Raw genomic sequence first — 16,588 nt, 5'->3', positions numbered from 1 at the left:
CCACTTGCCCCTTAAATCACTTTTAAGTGAAAAAAAGTTATTCTTCAGTCTGTCATTTGCAGTCCATGAACCATGGGATTTCCTGTTCTAGAAAGAGAGCTTCTGGGAGGATGGCAGCAAGAAACCTGTACTTGACTCACCTTATTCCACTTTTCCATCGAAGCAGCTATGATCATTTAGACACGGAGTTACATCAACCAGAAAAGAAGGCTATCAGTCAATTATTTGCTAAGATCTGGAAAGAACAACCCATTAAGAAATACTCAGGTGGCAAAATAAATCCTCAACTTCTATTAGTCAAGGATGAACAAATAGAAAGATAACATGAAGCCAATAAAAAATAGTCTGGTAGTTCATAAATCTATATTGCCCAAGGAGAATACCATGTGAGAAAAAGCATATACAGAAAAGAAGAAAAATCAACTATTTGATGTTGACTTTGTGTTCTCAATAAATAGGAGAAAGCATGAGCTTGTGAAGCAAGAGTTGAGAGAGGAGATAAAAGTGGCCTCTGGAGTGCCAGCAGACATAACAAAGGCTCAGACAGAGGCAGGAAGAGAGTTCGAGGAGGCTAAAAATGCAATGGAAGCATTCAAATGTACTTTGAAAGTGGTAAGTAGAATAGATAATGCAGATGATCAAGTCCGTGATAGAAAGGACCAAGTATATCTGTCGTAAATGCTGGGGGAAAGAGATTTTTAAAAATTAGAGAGGAATTTGACATAGAGAACAGAAAACCAACTTTAGACAAGCAACACTCAGAAGAAAGAGACCAAAGCAAAAGAAGTAAGGAGTAAGGAGTAAGGAAAAATACATAGAAGAAAACTTTCCTGAGCTAAAATCACCACCATCATCATCGCCATCATCACCATCATCACCACCATCATCACCACACAATCACGTGAGCTGGAATTCAAGGAGCTTACCGTCTTCCAGGATAAATTACTGATAGGGTAGCACATTCTTGCCATTCTTTTTTAAAAAAAAATTTTTTTTAATGTAGCTTAACAAAGAAAAAAATTGTGCTGCCCTTAACTATTCTTTATAATATTTTATAAAAACTTCATAAGAAAGTTTTAAAAATGTAGAGTTTGATGAGCAATGATAACCCAGGTGTTCTTACAGTTATGCAAAAGGTGATTGTTTAACATGTTTATACTTAAAGGCAAAAGAAGGGCATTTTTACACGGGAGGATTTTAAAGAGAAATAGCACTCTGTGGATGCTAGGAAAAGGTGCCTGAAGACATGACAGTTGCTCAGGAGATGAGTCAAACACCATGACCCACGAATGGACAAATTCAGCCATTAAAGAACTATAATGTCAACTGATTGAGCACTGAGCAAAACGTGTTAATTCTAAATAATTGTTACAGTTCTGATTACAAAATTAAATGCAAAAGTAACATGACAGGAAAAATATGTAATGTAAAAATTCAACCAACATAAAATTTTGATTTCACAAACTATGCCTATAAAGATTGGAGAATGAAGATAATTAAAACTATTCTAATTTCTTTTATTACATAGAGAATTATTGCAGGGTGCTTTGTTTTATAATTAAAAAATTATAGCTTCAAATATGTTTTTGAAATATTTGAAGTAGATGTAAAGACATTAATTAGGAATATATTGAGTGGCAAGCACATGATAGCAACTAAGAGTATATTCAATAATAGGGATTTATTTTTCTCTTACAACAATAATTCTAGACAGAGGTAGCTGGCTTTTGGTGTTGTTTCAGTAAGTAAATAATTTTGGGAGATATATCTCCAAGTCTTGGTCCTTACCTCCTGCTCACAAGGGAACTTCTGTGGCTCCAGCCAGTTAACGGTATCCACAAAGGGAAAAATGGAAAGTGGAGAATCAGACACTCTAGCATAACTGTGCTTCATCTTACTGACTGGAACTCGACTCTGTCAATTGTTACAGAACAGAGTGAGCATTAAATAAACATTTGCTAAATGACTTCATGACTAAAACAAAGCAATGAAAAAGCAAAGCCAAGCATATATTTTGATAAGTTAAGGAATGTAAAATTGAGTTGAAAACCAAAAACAAAAAATAGACCTGAAATAAAAGGACACAGAAGTAAATAGAAGTAAAATTGTTGTAGGAAAATTTACTACACTCCTCTTGTATTTTGAAAGATTAAGGGAGGCACCAAATATCAAGGACAAAGATAGATAATATAATTTAGCAAGATTAAATAATAAATATTATTTAACAAGAATGAGATAATATATATCTATTGAAAGTACCACATACATTTAGAACTTGTAGAAAGTTTACAAAACAAATCCTGGATTTGTAAGGAGACAAAGACAACCTCAACAGATTTTAAAAGACAAATATGGCATACTTCAATTTCTGACAACTTTGGCTTTTCATTAAATTAAAGTAACTAAAACAAAGAAATACTTTTAACCATATAATAATTTCTTTAAAATTTCTTAAGTAACTCCTGAGCTAAAGGGAACATAAAATTATCACTACAGATCATGAGCAAATACTGAGAAGTTATTTAGAAAATTATGACATGGAGGTGCCTGGGTGGCTCAGTTGGTTAAGGGTCTGATTCTTGATCTCATCTCAGGTTTTGATCTCAGGGTTGTGAGTTCAAGCCCCATGTTGGGTTCTGCACTGGGTGTGAAGCCTATGTAAAAAAAAAAAAAAAAGAAAAGGAAAGAAAGAAAGAAAGAAAATTATGAAATGAAATGAATATTATACTTATAGTCAAAATCAGTACTTTATATATTTTCATGATTAAATAGGAAAGAAGGAAAGTGACAGTTTTATGTCTCAAAAGCAACAAGACAAATTTAAGTAAAATAGGGGAAATAAATACAAAGGACAGAAGTAGATATTAAAGAATTAGAGAATAGAAACAAAATAATTGGTGCTGATTAAAAGGGTCAAGGGGTAGCTTCTTTAAAAATAGTTATAAAATAGATCAAGGATAATCAAGGAAAAGTGGGAGAGTACTCAAAAATAAAATTGAGAAATAGGAAAGCTATAAAACAGATATGGTAGAGAAGAAAATTATGACAGATTTATTTGCGAATTTGTGGCAATAAGTTTGAAAATCTGAATAATTTGGACTGAAAATATAGTTGACTCGATGTGATTAAAAAATAAATAGAGGACTATATAGAAAAATTAGCTTTGGAAGAAAATAAGTAAGATATCAAAGGCTTATTTCCACAAAGATTTTTGTCTTATTGGCAATTTTTTTCCTAAATTGTCAAGGCATTGATAATTCTGATGTTAATATAACTTTTAAGATAATAAAAAATCATGGACAACAATGAAAATCATGTGTTTATATTTATTTTTTATGAAGTTTTTAATTTTAATTCCAGTATAGTTAACATACAGTGTTATGTTAGTTTCATGTGTACAATATAGTGATTGAATGCTTCCATACATCACCCAGTGCTATGCTAATCATTTATTATGCTAGTTTAACCTTGGTATCAATACCTGAATGAGATAAAATCAAATAGCATTGCTACAGAACTGAGATTTCCAGTGTGGTTTTCAGCTACCTACATTTAATTTATTGGGAATACTTGTAAAAATTTCAGATTCCTGGGCCCCACTCTTCCCCACTGGATCAGAATCTTTAGGGATAGGAGCCCAGGAATATGGTTTAAAATTCTTATTGTCAATTTAGTATAACAAAGTATATAAGAGCACCTGGGTGGCTCAGTCAGTTAAGTGTCCAACTCTTGATTCCAGTTCAGGTCAGTATCTCACTATAGTGAGAATGAGTCCTGTGTTGGGCTCCACACTGGATGTGGAATCTGCTTAAGATCCTTTTTCTGTTTCTGTCTCCCTCAGCCCTTTCCCCAGCTCTCTCACACACACACTCTCTCAAATAAGTGAAAAAGAAAAAATAGAAAGAAAAGAAAATGAAAAAGATGAGGAACAAGAAGTAACATGGAAAAGTCAAACAGCATAAAGAGTACACAGTGAAAAAGTCCTTGTTCTTCTCCCTCTTCACCATCTTATCCATCTTATCCAAGTCCTGTCCCCCATGGTAACATTTCAGTATGAACAAGCAAAAACAATGCACATACTTGTATCTATCTTTATCTACCCATGTTTCCTATATCTACAAAAGTGGCCAGAGTATACTCTTTCTTCTTCATTTTGCTTTCCTTCATTTAATAATTTATATTGGAAATATTCCCTATCAGTACAGAGAAGTCTATGTTTTTCTAATGGCAAAATACTATTCCGTCAAAAGGATATGTCTTAAGGCAGATTGATTGGTAAATATAATGGTTGTTTTAATTTGCTTTTGCACTTCCTATGTATACTTTATGAATATATCCATATGGTAAATTCTTAGCAGTGGAATTGCTGAATCTAATGTACGTGGATTTTTAATTTGATAATTATTGCCAAACCCTTCTCTAGAAACAAGAAATAATATAAGTGCCTAGTTTCCCATATCTTTGCCAGTTTGGATGTCATCATCAAATGTTTGGAATTTCACTATATTAATAGACTTAAAATAATATCTATTTTAGTTTTGAATTGTATTTCTTTAATTATTAAAGGGTTTGGGAACTGTTTCAAATTTTATTGCCCACTTAGAGTATTACATACCCCTGAAAACTACCTGTTTGTAACTATTGTTCTCTTTACTATTGGATTTTTTCTCTTTTTTTGTCACTGATTGGTTGAGCACTTTGTAAAATACATAATTGATCTGTCAATTTGTTATTTTTAACAAATTTCTTTTGTCTTTTGGCTAGGTGGCATTTTTTCTATTAGAGAGTTAAAGTTATTAAAGAATCAAGTCTATCTTTCTTTTCTTTAAGTATTGCTTGAAGTTTATTTATCTATTTTGAGAGACAGAGACAGCAAGCAGGGGAGAGACAGAGCCAGGAGGCTGGGTTCAAACCCACAAACTGAACCATGAGATCATGACTTGAGTCAAAATCAATAGTCTGATGCTCAACGGACTGAGCCACCCAGGTATCCCAGAAAAGAAGCGTTTGAGTCCCTTCAGGCTATTATAACAAAATACCATAAACGAAGACTTAAACAATATACATTTATTTCTCCAAGTTCTGGAGGCTGGGAAGTCCAAGATCAAGGTGCCAGCAGATGCAGTGTCTGGAGAGAACCCTCTTCCTGGTTCACAACCAGCTGCCTTCTCCCTATGACTTCACCTGGTAAAAAGGGGCAAGAGAACTCTCTGGATTTCTTTTATAAGGGCTCTGTTTCCCCTAATCACAAGGGCTCTGCTTTCGAGACCTAATCACCACCGCAAAACCCCACTTCCAAACACCATCACATTGGGGGTTAGGTTTTATTACTGTATGAATTTGTTGGAAGGTGGACACAAATATTCCATGTATTCAGAGAAAATAAAGCTAAGAAGAAACTTTTTTTTCTGTAGACAAATAATAACCAATAAGGAGAATTAACTGAGAAAAAGGTTTTAGTTTCTTTCAGAATAATAACCAAATGCTAAGACATTGCAATAACCTGAACAAAAGAGGTGTGGAGTTTAGGTGAAGCAAGTTCAAAATCCAGCTAAATCCAGCTAACGATATAAAAGTAAACTTAAAGGGATAGATTTCTCATGCTCTTAAATGGGGTGGCTGAATACTTTAAAGGTAGTAGTTCTCAGATTAATTTTTACGCTTAATATTATTTCAGTGAAAAATCTCAATTTCGGAGGGTAATTTGGTAAATGATTCTGACGTTACTTTCAAAGAGTAAAGTGGGTGGGAATAACACAAATTATCTTCTAAAAGAAAATCAAGTAGTGCCCCGGGAGATTTTAATTTATTAGATTTCAAAATACTTGATGATATTGCAATGCAAATGACACCTACAGCAAGGCAAGTTTCAAAGTACACTCAATATCGGTCCACGGTGCCTTATCTGAAGCTCTTGGGTGCTAGATGTGTTTTGGAATTTAGAATTCGTATTTTAGAAAGGTAACTTCATTTTATCCTAAATAATAATAATACCTCCTCCAGAGGCTGGGCCAGTACCCCATAACCAAATATGCTGATATTTCTCTAATGAAACTGAGCAGGATATGTCATAACTATGAATGGCCTCCTACTGATACGCATCATATTTTTCTCCCAAATGAGTGTAGACACCAAATTCATGATAAGAAGCTTTTGGGTTCCAGATCTCTGGACGTCGTGAGCTATAGATTGTGGGCCAGTATGTGTGTATGGCTCAGGCTGTGTTCCTGGGACTCTGAGATGGTAATTAGGTCACAAGACACTGGTTAGGGAGTGCTCGTAGGATCAGTGTGGAAGGAAGTAGGGGATGCAAGTGAAATCAGGCAAAGAGAGAAATTGAGCCATGATTCAGTCCCAACCAAGGTGTCAGCCACATAGAAGGCTGTGGGGTGACAGAGTGGTCAGAATTTTCCTTAGTTAAAGGGAAGAGACTGCCCATATCAACCAATCACTGGGGGAGGGCTGTCCCTGGAAGGAGATGAGACCCAGGATCGGGCAGTTTTATTCTGTTGAAGCAATTTCAGAAAGGCTCGACAGCTGAGGGCTGTCTTCCTGCTGATGGGGGAGTAAGGGAAGTCTGGGTGATGCATCAGGGTGTCGACTGCATGTACGGGAATATAATATGTGACATGGAAACATTGCCAATGAATACATTCGTCAATAAATATTTCAGACAACAATTTCCAGTAAAATCCTCACCTCATACTATGTGTAAAGTAAGCACAGTATGAATTATAAAGTTAAATAAAAAGAAAATGAAGAAAAGCAGCTAGGAAATATGAATATATATCTTCTATTCTTTAAAAGGGAGAAGGAATTAGAAACATAAAAGCACGGAGGAAATTACAAAGTAAAAGCAAAGATTTGAGGACAATTATACTAAAACTTTTAAATATTAAAATGCTCAACAAAATTAAAAGATAAAAAATAAGTGGAGAAGAACATTTGCAATGCAGGTAGCAAAGACTTAATATACAAATGTATGTACATATGTATAAATATTAGCTCACATAAAGTTCATAAGAGTAGCTCTAGAAATAAGAATCTCTAATGGAAAAATGAGCAGAGTTATAAATTGAGAAACTGAGCTCTATACACACATGAAAAATGTTCCCAAAATAAATTCAAAGAAATCTTAATTAAAACATTGGATTATCATTTAACTCTGTAAAGTTCTAATCTTTATAAAACATAACTTTTTAAATGTTTATTTATTTATTTTGAGACAGAAAGAGACACAGAGCTCAAGCAGGGGAGGGACAGAGAGAGAGAGAGAGAGAGAGAGAGAGAGAACTCCAAGCAGGCTCCAGGCTCTGAGCTGTCAGCACAGAACATGATGCAGGGCACAAACTCATGAGCTGTGAGATCATGACCTGAGCTGAAGTCGGAGGCTTAACCGACTGAGCCACCCAGGCGCCACTATGAAACATAACTTTTAATGTTGGCAAGTGTCTGCCACTTACATTGCCAGTAGAAGTATAAATTGTTGCCACTTACCTGGAAGACTTTTCTCTCTTTTCTAATGGCTGATTTTGTTTGTTTGTTACTCTCACTCAGAACATCTTTTGGATTGAACTCAGACTCAGAGGTGGAAACCTTCAGAGAGGACAGTGTCCATCTCTCGGCAATCTATTCTTAGTAGGGTTTTTTTTTTTTTTTTTTTTTTTTGTGGCCCCTTAGTTTTCTTGGGCAAAAGTTAGCATATTCTGCATCCCCTTCCTTATTTTTCTTAGTACACTTTTCTTCAGAGCAATACCACCATGTTTGTGTTACAAGACACCGAGAACGATAAGACGATGAATCTGGGACACTTTGGTCCACACTAGGTTTCTTGCCTTCCTCCTTAAGGGGTATTTATTTATTTATTTATTTATGAGAGAGAGAGAGCGTGAGCAGGGGAGGGTCAGAGAGAGAAGAAGACACAGAATCCGAAGCAGGCTCCAGGCTCTTAGCCAACTGTCAGCATAGAGCCTGACGTGGGACTCGAACCCATGAACCGTGAGATCATGACCTGAGCCGAAGTCGGACGCTTAAACCGACTGAGCCGCCCAGGCGCCCCATCGCTAAGGGGCTTTCTCACCACACACCGGTGGCAGCACCTTCTTTAGAGAGACTGAAAGGTTTGTGGACTCTGCCAGCTCTTTTGGGCCCCAGGTGATGAGGCAAGTAGTGTCAGTGAGCCCAGGAATATCCTTTTCCGCCCCACCCCTCCCTTTCTTCACAGCGACCAAGCTGAGAACCCTCAGATTGGCATCCACGGTGCCACCTGGAACAGACGAGTGCTTCCGTTCTCCCGTCCTCCTCGCTCTGGAACAGAAATGCCCCTTACTCAACAGCAGGTGGACACGGCCGTGGGGGTGAAGACCCCCTGCTTCGTGGGGAAACCTTGCTTGTCATTCCCACCAGAAATTGGGACCACAAAGCCCTCCTTCTGTTCTTCACCCAAACCAGCAGCAGCAACTTCTGCGGCCTGACGCTTCTCATAAAAGGTTCGGAGCTTACAAACATCATCCACGTCAATGAGTTGCTGGCAGCCAGAGGCTGGGAGACACATGCTCAGCTTCATCCTGAAGCAGCCCACAGGCTCCGAAAAAGAGCTAGAAAACTTTTGGATAATTGATTCAAGACCCTTAAAAATCTTTGTACCCCTTTACCCTGAAGTTCTTTCCCCCCCCTGAAAGTCATTATTTATTTATTTAAAAAGTTTTTAATGTTTATTTATTTTTGAGAGAGAGCGAGCGAGCATGGGCAGGGGAGGGCAGAGAGAGAGGGAGGGAGACACAGAATCTGAAGCAGGCTCCAGGCTCTGAGCTGTCAGCCCAGAGCCCAACGTGGGGCTGGAACTCAGGAACTTTGAGATCATAACCTGAGCTAAAGTCGGAAGTATAACTGACTGAGCAACCCAGGTGCCTCAGAAATTCATTTTTTAAAAAAATTGTTTATTTATTTTCAAAGAGACAGCGAAAGAGAGTGCCCAAACTGGGGAAGGGCAGAGAGAGAGAGACGGAGAGAGAGAATCCCAAGACTTGATCTCATGAAATGTGACACCATGACCTGAGGTGAAAACAAGAGTTGTAGGTTAAACCGACTGAGCCACCCAGGCACCCCTGAAATTCACTTTTAAAGGGGATCTCTGCTAAGGAAAAACACAACAATTCAAAGAAATATTCATGCAGGAGGATTTTTCATTGCCATATTATATAAAATAAGCCAAGAATTGGAAACAATACCTCAATAATATAGAGATGCTTAATAAGTGACTATGCATGCATAAAATTAAATGTTCTAGAGACATTAGAAAAATTAAATGATATAAAAATGTTTGCATGATATATAAAGAAAATGTAAGACCTAAAACTATACAGGGAAGATCTATCTACCATCTATATCTATCTGGCATCTATCTATCTATCTATCTATCTATCTATCCATCATCTGTCTTCTGTCAACTTGAAAAAGAGAATAAAAATAAGTTAATGGTGCTCATCTCTGCATGGTGGAGTATAGCTAATTTACATTTCCCATAGGGTCCTGTCTTGTGCTGTAAATATCAAAGAGGACTTCCTTAAGGCAGCACCACCCACAGGGCATCAATCATAAAGGCAGCAGAACTTGGTGAGGAAGGCTTGCCCTCTTCCAGGCTGAGCCAATCTGGAACTGAGATTCTGACCTTACTTGGTCTGGAAGTTCACAGTCTCTTAAAACCTCTGGCAAACGATTATCTTCTCTTACAACAGCCTGAGTCCTATCCCCCGCCATGCTCTACACTCAGGCCATTGCAGCCTGAATCACACAAACCAACAAAGTCTAATGCACACTCAGGCCATTGCTCAGTGGAGGAGACCTGGCCAGTCTTTTATTCTTGCCTTGGCTCTAGTCCTTCCCAAGGCTTCCAGGGTTAACCTCTCTATGCCTTTCCTGCTGACAAACTAATGGATACTCAGTGATTGCAGCCCAAACCAAATATTAGACTGTTAGTCAGGCTGGAATGTTTCTCAGTCGTGTATACGAATAGTGTTTGCAGTTTGGGGTTATCCACATGACCCGCCTCATTATCACAGATGACAAAGAACCATCTGTATTCATAACCATATGAACGTTACTCACACAAGCTGGATTTTATAAGCAAGAAAAAACAGAGAAAGAGGGGGATACGGATGAAAATAAGTGGAGAGAGGGGTGGGGGTTGAGAGAAAGAAACAAGGGAGAGATTGTTTTAAGTAGAAGGGATTGTACAGGACAGTCCACAGTTCCAGCCCAATCATCTCCTAGTTTCTTTGTCTTCCTGGTCAAGGGCAAAGCAAGAAGTATCTGGTCGAAGACGGGCCCGGAGCTCATTCAGGGCTTCCAGCCCTCAGCAAGCTGTGCGTGGTCAGTGTTGCCCTGCACATTGTGGGAAGAAAAGACAGATTGGGTGAGAGTTGAAGGAGACAAATGAATTTTTGATGGACGTGAAGACGAAACCAGGCCCCGATTTTCCAAACAAATAGGAAGTGTCATCATTTCCATTCTCTGACCCCTTTTACAGTCAGTACAGCTGCTCAGAAGTGGGTGTACATGTCTCGCTTTTTCCACATCTTCTTGGCCTCTGTCTGGGACCTTGAGGCCCAGCGTGGCCCGTGTTTATCTCCGATGTGATGGCTTGGTGAAATCACTTCTCTGCTTCCGTGCTCTGTCACCATGCAGTTCGCTGTCACCCTTGCAGCTCCCCTCTGGCTCCAGCGGGCTGGCCAGCGGGCTTAAGTCCTGTCTCATCTGAGGGCTGCTGTGGCCCAACTCTCTTGAGCCCATGCCTCAGACCATACAGTCTAAAAGGACTATTGTTTGGGGTGCCTGGTTCTCTTCCTGGGTTGGGCAAGTGCAGTTGGTGTCTGAGAACCCTGATTTTTTTCTTGATGGTGCATCATCAAAGGCCCTCCTTTGGACAGAAACAGCCCTTCCTTTTATTTAGAGGATGTGTATTTGGCAGAGTCCAGAGAAATTCCAATCCACTTTCCCTCCATCCTTCCCAAAGGAGATCAGAATCCCCATGGACCTTGAAGCTTCAAGGACCAGGTCGATTTCTGCAACATACTCCTAGGAATTTGCAAACCTTTGGGGCTTGATCTAGTTTAAATGCATATCTATTACGTGGTCCCAAGGATCTTGGCCCGGACCTCAGGCAGGCCTCCTGACAACTCTGAGAATTCCAAGTACACACCCCATACATCTCCGTCAGTTACTGAAATGCCGCAGATGGGAGGCGGGGGTGGGGGGGGTGAAAGCTTGGCTCCAGCCTTCTCATTTCCCTGCTAGCTTCCTGCCATCATCTCCTTCCCGGTCCCTTCCTCCATAGCATTTCATCAGTGCCTGGAAATTTGACTTTTCTCAACCCATCACCCTTCACAGTGCTGTAAAACAGCAGCTGGAAAGGGAAACATTGCATCACATTTGTCCCCCATTTCCATGGCTTGTCACTGACTGAAGCTGCACACGAGACTTGGGGCTGCCCCCCTTCCCACTTCATCTCCTGACCCTGCCCGTGCCTGCCCTTAAGTTGTGGTCTCTGACCCAATCTGATGTCCATTATTTTGTTCCCTTAGCCCCCTTTGTCTGCATAAGCATGGTTATTCTCTGCTGGGCAGAACCTTAGTGATTGTTTAAGGCCAGATCAAGTGTCAAGGCTTTTGGGAGGGGGCATTGTAGAGTCCAAGGCACACTGGCTCTGGGAACATGAGGAAATTTGTTCACTCACCTTTGCTTAACTTTAAATTGTGCAACAACAACAAACAATTCTACCTCATAAGATGGGTGAAAGATAAATTTATGTACGAACAGCAACCAGCTTGGTACCTGTCAGGAGGAGTCAATAGCCTTTTGCCACCTTTTTGCCTTTCCTATGGCTTATTAGTCATAGTTTTGTTCTCTGAAAGTCTTTCCAAATCCTTGGAGGGGTTAACTCTGCTCTGCCCATTCTCCAGAAACTGCTGCTCTTGCCGGAGGTGAGTGAGCCCTTTGAGGGCAGGACCTTGTCTTTCCCTATTCCCAGCTCTGGCTCCATCTCTAGCGCAAGGCAAGGAAGGACTCAAAAAACCTGAATGAAGTAGTGAGAATGGGAGGTACCGGCCACCTCTCCAGGAGAAGGCAAAGACTGAGTGCAGGCCTTGTGCTGTGTCAGTGTGGAAACCAAGAGCCATCTCCATTGACTTCCTTGAATTCCCAGCCACATCTGGGAAAATGTCATGGCTCAGTTCGAGAACCTTGGGGTGTCCGAGAGGCAGAAGGGATCACCAGAGTTTGAAACTCAGAGTGGTGCAGGCTCTGGTCCCAGGTCCCAAAGATGTGAGAGATGAAGCTGGGCCCAGACGTCTTACATTCAGGGTCCTGCTTCCTGCTTTTGCTTGCCCCAAACCTCAGGGAAGAAGGAGGATGCTGACTCAGTAGGAGTGTGGACAAAATTCTCATTATCCTGAATATTTCCAAACTGCACACCTTCAGGTGGCCCAGGATAGAGTCTTGACCTGCCTGACTGGCAGGACATTTTGAAATGCTTATGAGAAGGTGGAACAACTATATGCAGCTCTGAGATTCCTCATTTGATATGACCACACAACTCCCCACCTCCAAGTGCTCCTCAAACACTCACCTCTCTGCCCTCCTGCTAAGGAGGGGATATCATTCCTTCATCTAATGAGAAAACCTAAGGCCCAGAAGTGAAACCATTTCCCTAAGATGCCCCAGTGAGTCAGTGGGGAGGCTTTAAATAGAACCCCACCCCCACCCTACCACTCCCACCTCCTACCCATTAGAACACACTCTCTTCTGAGCACAGGAATGCAAGCCCTGTACATTCCTTCTAAGGACAAAATGTGCCCCTTGGAATTAGCTACAGGATTCCAGATTGAGCCTGGTGAGGGAGGGAGGAAAGGAAGGAGAATGAGGCAGGAAGATGAGAGGGACTTTCTTTCCTTCTCTGTTTGGACTACAGATTGGCAGGGAGCCCAAGTGTCAGGGAAAGGTGAGCTAATCCTGAGACTTGGTGCATTTAAATGGTTACCCATGTCCCTAATCCCTGCTATGGCATCGGTGCTGGTGGCCAATGCTACTTGCCTGGCTAGTAATGGCTAGTGAGGGGAGCTCAGTGTTTCAGATCCCAGTTAATAAATTTTGCTTTCACACAGAGAAAGCCAGAAAGACAATACCTTGTTGACTCCTTAAAATAGTTCTGTGAGGTTATTATCATATTTTTATAGCTGAGGATACTGAGCCTCTAAAAGAAGTAAGTTGCTCGAGTGACTCAGCTTCAGTGGCTAAATCCATTATGGAGGAAGTCCAGTGAGTCTGGTCCTTACGTTTATTCTTTTCTCTTCACCAGCACTTCCAAGAGTGCGGTCCCTGAACCAACTGCAACTGGAGAATTGTTAGAAAAGCAAACCGGCCCCAACCCCAGTTTACAAATCAGAAAGTCAGGGGGCATCAACTGACAAATGGATCAAGATGTGGTTTATCTGTACAATGGAATACTACATGACAATGAGAAAGAATGAAATCTGGCCATGTGTAGCAATGTGGATGGAACTTAAGGGTGTTATGCTGAGTGAAATTAGTAAGGCAGAGAAGGACAGATACCAAATGTTTGCACGTATAGGAGGATTAGGAGGAACTTAACAGAGGACCATGGGGGAGAAGAAGGGGAAAAATTGTTGGGGAGAGGGAGGGAGGCAAACCATGAGAGACTCTTGAATGCTGAGAATAAACTGAGGGCTGATGGGTTGGGGGAGAGGGGAAGAGGGGTGATGGGCATGAAGGAGGGCACTTGTTGGGATGAGCACTGGGTGTTATATGGAAACCAACTTGACAATAAACTCTTTAAGACAAAAAATTAAAAAAAAAAAAAAAGAAAGGGGGATGGGATCTGTTCTAACAAGTGCTCTAGGGGATTCTGGTGAAGTTTGAGAACTGCTATCTTCCGACAATGTTGCCCAGAGAAGCAGGAACACCCAACAAGGAGAGAGTAGTGGGTGAAGGAAGGCTGAAGTTGACATAGAACAGCTTGGACAGGACAGTGTGTCACCAAAGAGGAAAGGCCAGGCTCAGAGGACCCCCCTCCCTGCCTCCCTGAGGGAAACATGGGCAGGTGAATAGCATCACAGTGAAAATGCTACCTGAGGTTCCAGAGGGGTGCATGGTGGGAGGGCATTAAAATAAGCCAGTGACAAATGCAGACATTTGTGATGCTACACCGTTAGGTCTCCACATGTCCACAGGGGCTAATAGGAAGGAGACAGATGCAGAAAGGAAATGGACGCTAAATACAGAAAGAAACAGGGAAAAGCAGAATAAGGGAAGAAGGGAAGGGAAGACACTGAGTAGGCTTTGGTAGAAAAATTTTTGATAGGAAAAGTGGATGTCCTTTGTTAATTGAATGCCTTGCTCTGCATGGAAGGCTTCTGGAATGCTTTAAATTTCTACTTTTTTTTTTAATGTTTACTTATTTATTTGGGGGGGGGAGGAGCAGAGAGAGAGGGAAAGAGAATCCCAAGCAGGCTCTGCACTACCAGCATGGGGCCCGATATAGGGCTCAATCTCACGAACCCCGAGATCGTGACCTGAGCTAAAATCAAGAGTCCATTCGCTTAACTGACTGAGCCACCCAAGCCCCCTAACTTTCTACTAAACAAACTGGGAGTCGATAAATATGGCCTTACTGATACTTTATTACAGATTCTCTTAGCTGGGGTGTGTGCATGTTGGAATTACCTAGGATTCTTCACTAAAAGACTTATGTCCAGACATCATAACCACGAATGAATCAGAACCTTGGCATTTTAGGAACAGGTAGTGGAGAGGTTAGCTATTTATTGTGACAAAGTCTTCAAAGTGATTCTGATCTCATCTTTCACTACCACTCCACACAAATATACACATACAAACATAGATGTATATGTAAGTACTACTTTATTTCAAAAACTAAACAAAATATAATTAGAAGTGCCCCCCCCCCCCACACACATACAAAGGTAGCTTTGTAGCCTTCTTACCATTACTGTGACACTCAGAAATTTTTATTAGAATTGGCTGGGCCAGAGGCACTGGGCCTAGCACTGGGCTGGATGGCTCAGTAGGTTGAGTGTCCAACTTTTGGCTCAGGTCATGATCTCACAGTTCATGAATTCAAGCCCCGTATTGGGCTCTATGCTGACAGCACAGAGCCTGGAACCTGCTTTGGATTCTGTGTCTCCCTCTCTTTCTCTCTGTCTGCTTGTGCTCTCACTCTCTCAAGAATAAATAAATATTTAAAAATATAGATTAAGAAAAAGAATTAGCTGGGCCAAACTTGGAAAAAGATTTGTATCTCTATTTTTAAAATTTTTATGTTTTTAAAAACTTATTTTGAGAGAGAGAGAGACAGAGTGTGAGTGGGTGAGAGGCAGAGAGAGAGGGAAACACAGAATCAGAAGCAGGCTCCAGGCTCTGAGCTATTAGCACAGAGCCTGACTCGGGCCTCAAACTCATGGACCGTGACATCATGACTGAGCCAAAGTTGGATGCTTAACCAACTGAGCCACCCAGGTGACCCAAAATTTGTATCTTAAAGGGCTTCTGGGCCTTCTGCCCTGGGATCCTAAGGTAGAGTGTTTGTGTGCACACACAGAGTGTATGAAGAACATCTCTTAGGGAGCTCCTCCCCCACACCTACCCATTCACTGTCATGTGACAGTGATATTTGTACTTTCGAGGGCTGTGTGGACTGCAGAGGATAATGTCTCCAGGTGAGATCGGGGCAGGTTTTGGGAATCAGAGACACCAGGAGTACTTAGAATGGGATTAAGGACTTGGACCAGCTCTTCTGTTACCAAGACAAAAGCAAGGCCTCCAAACTGTTTTAGTTTCTCCCTCTCTTGTTTACTTTTGTGTTAATGAGTAGGATTAGGATGATAGCGAAGTTAGTAAAACGCAGACCTGCTAGCTAATAGCTTTTGAGTGTATGCCACTCCATGCCAGGAACTGTGCTAAGCACTTTATATATATGTTCTTTCACTGAAACATTGACAACCATTTGAGGTCTGTGTGTGTGTGTGGGGGGGGAGGCATTATTATTATCCCATTCTACCCAGCAGGAAACTGAGGCTAAGTCCATTGATTTTGCCAAAAGGCACACAGTCAATAAGTGTGGAGCTGACATTTGAACCCAGCCTGGGCTGGGGAACAGCGCCGATGCTTTTGAGTAGGATGATATGAGAACATAGTTTATAATTTTTGGAGGAGTTCCAAATGCATTGCCTTTGGGGTTTTATGGCAAAATGAAGAGGATTTGCTCCTACTGGTGAAGAAGATGGAAAGAAGGGAAAGAAGCCGGTCCTCACTGAGCCTGGTGTCATGTATTTCCGTTCATTTACTTTTCATAACAACCCTCCAAATTGGGTTGTATTATATCTATTTTTATAAAAGATGATATAGAAACCCGGGGAAGGAGAAGGCTTAGCCTAAGTTTTCCAGGCAGATCCGTGGCTGAGTTGGCTCTGAAACTTAGATCAGCACTCAACACTGCCTCTCTTTACTTTTCGGTGTAAGTGACTTTCATGTAAGAACCTGACATGGTCATTAA

At 40.8% G+C, this 16,588-nt stretch overlaps 1 pseudogene; it reads right to left on the bottom strand.

Moving 5' to 3' along the window:
- Positions 1-8,063: 8,063 nt before the first annotated feature.
- LOC120223048 lies at positions 8,064-8,566 on the bottom strand (annotated as a pseudogene).
- Positions 8,567-16,588: the final 8,022 nt, after the last annotated feature.

The sequence above is a fragment of the Hyaena hyaena genome, unplaced genomic scaffold, assembly GCF_003009895.1.
Source record: "Hyaena hyaena isolate Hyena2069 unplaced genomic scaffold, ASM300989v1 scaffold_942, whole genome shotgun sequence".
In the NCBI taxonomy this organism is placed as follows: domain Eukaryota; kingdom Metazoa; phylum Chordata; class Mammalia; order Carnivora; family Hyaenidae; genus Hyaena; species Hyaena hyaena.
The sequence above is the reverse complement of the archived record's forward strand: the minus strand, read 5'-3'. Positions and strand labels throughout refer to the sequence as shown.